This window comes from Perissodus microlepis, chromosome 3 (assembly GCF_051167445.1).
Source record: "Perissodus microlepis isolate ML-2025 ecotype Zambia chromosome 3, ASM5116744v1, whole genome shotgun sequence".
Lineage (NCBI taxonomy): Eukaryota > Metazoa > Chordata > Actinopteri > Cichliformes > Cichlidae > Perissodus > Perissodus microlepis.
Genome location: NC_140463.1, coordinates 24,774,475 through 24,781,704, shown reverse-complemented (window position 1 = coordinate 24,781,704; position 7,230 = coordinate 24,774,475).

Here is a 7,230-nt window from a genome sequence, read left to right as displayed (position 1 = left end):
TAAAGTCAGAGTTTTCTGTGGCTCTTTTTATCCAAAATCACCATGGTAACTTACACTGATTATACAACCTGTTTGGAAGCAGGTTATGCTCAGAACTCTAAAATCAGCTGAAAGGACCACATTCTCACTATTTACAGCATGTTTGAACTGCAATATAGGGAAACACATTTTTTGTAAGCTGTTAAGTCGTATATTACTAGAATTATTAATGAAGACCAGCTGTGAAGTTCGAGCCGCACAATCTATGCATTGCATTGTCAAAGTAATTTACAGTATTATAGGCAGTACACTGCTGGAATTCGAACACAGTGATACCTGTTCTGTCTCCTTTTGTTAGACTATAGGACGGCATGCTTTAATATTTTAATGTATTCACTATAAAGCCACCTTAGAAATGGCACAGAGAGCACAATCAATGTTAAAATAGGCCAATTTACTTAAATTATAATGTTTATTTTACCACTCTGGCCACTAATTCCTAAGATTAACAGTTGTCTGTGGCATTAATCCCGCCCCGCCCCCTTTTTTAATTTGCAAAGATGTTGAAATTTCTGTTCTCTCTAAAGTTTTATCATCATCATCAGGTGATAACTCTGACTAGAGTGGGTGGCGCTCACAGGCATAATTTTGTGTTGAAGAGGAGTCACGCAACCTGTAAAACACCTCAGACCTAAGTTGGTGTTTTTAGGTCTTAGAAAACATCACAGACAGGTGTGTTTACTAATTGTGTATTTTGAATAATAATATAATAAATAATAAGAATAATGATAACAGCTATTATGATTAATATTATTTCTTATAATAATAGTTATTACTACAACCATAATAAATAATTATTATTACTTTATTATTGTTATTATTACTAACAAATATAGGGAACAGATATACATACACTATGTGGTTTAGAGCTATGATACATTATATTGTGACCCAACATTATTATCTGTCATGACATACTATATTCAACTGAACTGTCAAATGTACAAATATAAATAACTGTGGCATTTGTATAAAATATTTGCATATGCCATAAAGATGTTGCCACTCATAGTGCCCAAGTGCCTCAAGATTGGTGCACTCATCTAGAGAGCAAACAAATACCCATATGATATGACTATTGTAGTATCATCATAGTCATATAGTATAGGTAGTATACTGATGATAATAATAATAATAATAATAATAATAATAATTATTATTATTATTATTATTATTATTATTATTATTATTATATACCTTCTCAGTATTTGTAATATACAAATTATAAATACTGAGGAGGTATATGGACTGAAACAGTAGCTCAAGAGAATGTCATGCAAGACTGAGGAGAAGAGTTGCTCAGTTCATCATGACAGGTCCATTGCTATCATGCTTTAGAGGCTTTTGTTGTTGTTTTAGTTTCCTTATTTATTTATTTATTTTTGGAAGATGGATCCTTTTATCCATTTCCTCTTAAATTTCCATGTCTCATGTGTGTGTGCTGTCTTCATCCATTTTCTGTACTTTTTTTGTGTATTTTTAGTTGTTTTACAGTATATCTTGTTTGCCTGTTTTTCTCATCTATCTGAATGCCCGCCCCATATTTATGGTCCAGGCTTTGTCTTGGTGCTATTTTCTTATCTGTTTTCCTTCCTTGTTGCCGTTCTGTTAAAGGCCTTTTGTGTTTCAGGTTTTTTTCTGATTTTTCCTTGTTTTTCCTTTTTTTTTTTTTGTAGTTTTGTTTGTTGTTACCAACTTGTTTTTCTTTCATTAATATGTTTCACTAAAGTTCTTATTACTTTTATGTAACCCGCCAGACTCCTGTTTTCACTTTCGCTCACAGCCATTCTCTCAGTATTCTTTAGCGATGATGTGTGACTCATTGAGTAGGCCTGCTGAGAGTTTTTGTTAATGTTATATTTATGTGCAAGGTACTGTGCATTGTAAATGGGTAAATATAGCAGAAAACACAAGATTCACAGAAACTGAAACATTTTTGGTTACTAAATCTATGGCCCTGTGAAAAATATCTGTCTTCATATGCATAACAACTTGAGTGACATCCCATTCTTAATCCATAGGGTTTAATATGATGTCAGCCCACCCTTTCCCTTTGCAGCTTGAACCCTTCTGTGATAGTTTTCCACAAGGTTTAAGAGTGTTCATGGGAATTTTGACCATTTTTCAAAAAGCACATTTGTGAGGTCAGACACTGATGTCGGATGAGAAGGCCTGGCTCGCAGTCTCCACTCTAATCCTTCCCAAAGGTGTTCTGTCGGGTTGAGGTCAGGACTCTATGCAGGCCAGTCATGTTCTTCCACACCAAACTCGCTCAAGCATGACTTACTTTGTACACTGGTCATGTTAGAACAGGAAGGTGTTGCCTACCACAAATTTGGAAGCATGAAATTATTCAAAATGACTTGGTGTGCTGAAGCATTGAGAATTCCTTTCACTGGAAATAAGGGGCGAAGCCAACTACTGAAAAATCCCCCCTCCACCAAACTTTACACTTGACACAATGCAGTCAGAGTACTGTTCCCCTGGCAACTGCCAAACCCAGACTCATCCATCAGATTTCTATACGGGCAAGTGTGAAAAATCACTTGAGAGAACTCGTGCCCACTGCTTTACACCACTGCATCCAAAACTTTGCATTGCGCTGGATGATGTAAAGCTAAAGGATTCAGCTGTTTCCATGGAAACCCATTCCATGAAGCTCTATACACACTGCTCTTGAGCTAATCTGAAGGCCACATGAATTTTGGAGGTTTGTAGTGCGGTTGCTACTGTTTCCAACCGATTCCACTCTGTTGAAATACCACATTCCACAAAACTGTGGAATATTTAGCAGTGAGGAAATCCCGTCACTGTACCACACTGGGATTCACTCAGCTCCAGAAAGTGTTTTTAGAAGCGGTCTGCATGACCAGCTGCTGGATTTTCTTCACTTGTAGCCACAAAAGTGATTGGAACACATGAATTCAATGATATGGATGTTTGAGTGAATGCTTTTAGCAACACAGTGCGTTTTTGTCTTTTGTATTAACATTTTTCAATGATCTGAAATAAGTGTGGCATTCATAGCATTGTAACTAACAACTGAGTGGGAACTGAAAAAATTAGAATAACAGTCTCAAAACATCTAAAGGGATTGTTACATCTTGGATGCAAATATTTCCATGGCAGGTGCATCAACATTAACATGCTGTATGTGATGATGACACACTTATGGGATTATTGCCTCGTCAGAAGACGCTGATGCCTGGAGCCTCTCACAGTGCAGGATGGCTTAGGGTCATCAGGTCCACATTTTTCTTCATTAGAAAGAAAATTTTTAAGCTTAATTGGCAAGTCATCTCATTTGTATTCATAAGCATATATAAGTAATCATATGTATTGATTTTTTTAATACACTGACATACTTATGATCCATCACTCAAGGGCGATCGTGGCTCAAAGAGTTGGGTGTTTGTCTTGTGACAGGCTCGGACAGTCTCGGTCGTTGTGTCCTTGGGCAAGACACTTCACCTACCGCCTACTGGTGATGGCCAGAGGGCCCGATGGCGCGATATGGCAGCCTCGCTCCTGTCAGTCTGCCCCAGGGCAGCTGAGGCTACAACTGTAGCTTGCCTCCACCAGTGTATGAATGTGAGAGTGAATGAATAGTGGAATTGTAAAGCGCTTTGAGGGCCCCGAAAAGCGCTATATAAATGCAATCCATTATTATTATTATTATTATTATTATCATCACTCGGCAGGCTGCGTGTACTAGAAATTAAAAACAAATGAAAATCACAAGTGGCTCTTAAAAGCATATTGGACGCTTGGTATTAGGGTTGTAGTGGTGCAGCAGTGTGAGGACAGTATATAGTCCCCCTCAGTGGTTTTCATGACAGAACAGGAAGTGTCCACTGAGGCAGTTAAGAAAAATGCATGTTGAGGACATGGTAATAGAACAAATTAACCTCACGCAGAATATCTCGAGGCTTTCCAGAATTATTATTTTCAGCTCTCAGACTCAGAATAAAAGCCTCAATGGGGCATTTGCACATTCAAGGCACTGCGAGAATCAAATGTCACCAGTTTATTAAGTCATAGTGAGATAAGCATGCTGGCAAATGAAAATGTTAGACCCCAAAGTGAATTGCCTCTTTGAAAGGGAGCTTAAACTGAATCTTTGGTATCATAGTGAGCCAAAAGATAATTTTCCAATAAAGGGGACAATTCGTACAACTCCTTGTTTCAATCAGACACGCTCACCTCGGTATCAGACACACTCTGTGGAAATATGAGAAGACAGAGGCATCCTAGAACGTACAAAATAAAATTCTCCAGAGGGACAGAGAGCGCACAGGCAACCCGCTGTCACATCATCTCAGTGAATTACACTTATATTCAAATTATTACATGCAAGTGGGGATTTGATTTAGATTCATGTTATCTGTGACAAGCAGACACGGGACTGATCTGTTGCCTTGACTCAAAGGTGGACAATTATGAAACAAATCCACAAAAACCTGGTATTACATGTGGAAATACAGACAGTGATACACAATTGTTTGTAGTTGTTGCTCCTGGTTGGTGCATTTTTTTCCATTTCTTTTTAGATTTTAAAGCGTTGTATTGAAATGCATTTTTTCATTTCAATACAGCTGTTTCCCCTCTCTGTCTTCATGTCTGAGTTTCACTTCTTTTCCCTTCACCTTGTGAGGCATCTCAACACTTTCACTGTGAAAACAACTCCATCAATGGCATCCTTGGCAACTTAATTAAAGAAAAAAGACAAGAAAAGACTTTGGTATTTTTATTTTACTTTCTGAGAACACCACAAGTTCACTGTGAGAAACAAATAAGAAGTGTAAGATGGATAGGAACTTCTTCTATTTGCAGTGTATGCTTATGTACACATACTAATCATAGGGGAGGATTAAAAATCCATTCACACTGTCAAAATGAAGAGATTCACAAAATAAGTAATTATGTAAATCATTCATTTTTTTAAAGGTGAATGGCTCTATAGTGTTTTATACATTCTGCTAACATGCAACAGATGTCGGGAGGAGACTCAAATCCCTTGGGGGTTCAAAGGAAAGGTCTTAAGTCATCTAGTCTTAAAATCTGTCAAAACAATCATTCAGAGCTACCTGCTCTGGTGACCCTTTGTGAATAAGGGAGCAGATGAAAGTCACTTTACTTTTAAGGTGGATATTTGGTGAAAGGTTTTGTCATTCAGAGAAAATTACAGGATAGTCAGAAAACTCAAATGTTAAAACTGTGGGTATCATGACCTCACGGGTCCATGATTTTAAACCTGAGTTAATGAATAAAACTTCATGAAATTACCTCAACTGCCTCAAAACTGCTGATACAGTTTGCCATCAGCAAAAGTTTAAAACAAACAAAACAAAAAAACGAACTAAATGAATGTAAAATGAAGTTAAGATTTAACATTGGTGTCTGCAAAGCTGGAGGACCTACGATGAAATCGCACTTTAGCCTTTTTAATGCCTATTTCACAGATGAGGTTTAAAGGCTGTTAAAAAGGCTAAGACACAATAAGATACTTGCTTCCTTTATTTTGGACTCTATCACAGCACAAACAACACACATAATACCGTAAGACCAGGTTAAAGAGAGATGCAACAAGTAAAATATTTCCAGTATTTCTTGCCAAAATTGTAGATGGGTGAAAAAAGGGTTCATGGTTCAACAGCCTTGGAATAATTAATGCAAAAACTACTGAAAGTGTTCTAAAACATAAAATGTAATTGCAGATTGTACATGGGGATTTTTCACTAAATCTGCATCTTTTTAACAGCTCTTACATACAGATATGGTGCACTGCCATACCTCTGCAGCCTTTCAAAGATTTACTGCTTACATATCCCAGGAGATTAGAAAGAGGCTTTGTGTTCCTGTGTGTATTGGAACAATGTCCAGATCACACAAAGAGGGCAGCTATGCAGCTATAAAGAAAGGATGAGTCAGTGGATGTCCACCTCAAGCAAGGGATTCAATAGAGAGAAAATCTCAGTGCTGAGATACAATCTGAAAAGCCCCACATATTCCTTGGTTCCAGGGTCTTTTCAAATCCAGTGAAAATCCCTCAATGAGTTGGTATAAAAGGAAAAGAAAGCTAGAACCAGCTAATAGGACACCAGTGAATTCCTTTATGTATCAGAGGCCTTCGTGTCACAGTCCCAGGGTTTCCTGGACTGTTTGTTGTGGCCTCTACTTCGCTCCTCATCTCCAGGGCGGAGTCTGGCCTTGGTTCCCGCCTCTGTGTTCACCTGTGCAACGTTCTCACCTGTCGCAGATGATTACTCTCTACCCATCCATCATCACTGACTGCCCCACCTGCTGCTACTTAAGATGAGACCATCGTCCTCATCAAGCATCACCTGTGATGTCCCCACAGGTACATTTTATCCACAGTTAGTGCACTCTGGTTCACTCCCAGCAGCTACAAACACAATCTGGCAAAAAAAATTTATTGTGCATTGAATTTCATGCTGACACAATACATCCACCATCATCAAAGCTGAAAAACATATTTATTGACTTTACAGTAAATAAAATCAAGTTAATAACTTATAATCTAATAGAGCTTACATTATTGAAACTACTTCACACAAAGTACAATTATTTACAATGAACTACACATGCAACACAACAGCTTTATGAATATTCAACAAGAGCAAGTTTCATTTGGCCCTGGTTTGACAACCACACTGGGGCACATATTCACCAAAAAACAGCAAACCTTAACAATCTTATCAAGCAGTGTTGTGTATCAGCTATGTGTGGAATGTTAAACAGCCAAAGCTACAAATTAAGTCAAGAAAGATCAAAGCAATGCCAGAAAAGACAAATCAGTAAACTTTGTATCTGGAGGCAATGAAAGCTACAGAGCTGCATGTAAATGATCCATATCTAGTTTAAGAAATGTGACAACAAAAAGCTCTCTCTGCACATGCTACTGTAAAGACGAATAAATATCACTAAATATCCTCAGTGTAAATGCAAATGAACTATTAGTGCCCCAACTAAACATCATTTCCTCTTTAATCACGTATGACCCGCTGAGGTTTGAGATAATTAATACATGTAGCGAGATTTTTATCAGCTCTCTGCATTGCTAATTGGCACTAATGTAATTAGTCTTGGGTGTCACACAGACACACTACCACACACTCATATGGTGCTAATAACTGTCGAAAACCAAGTGCTAGAAAAACGACATGAACA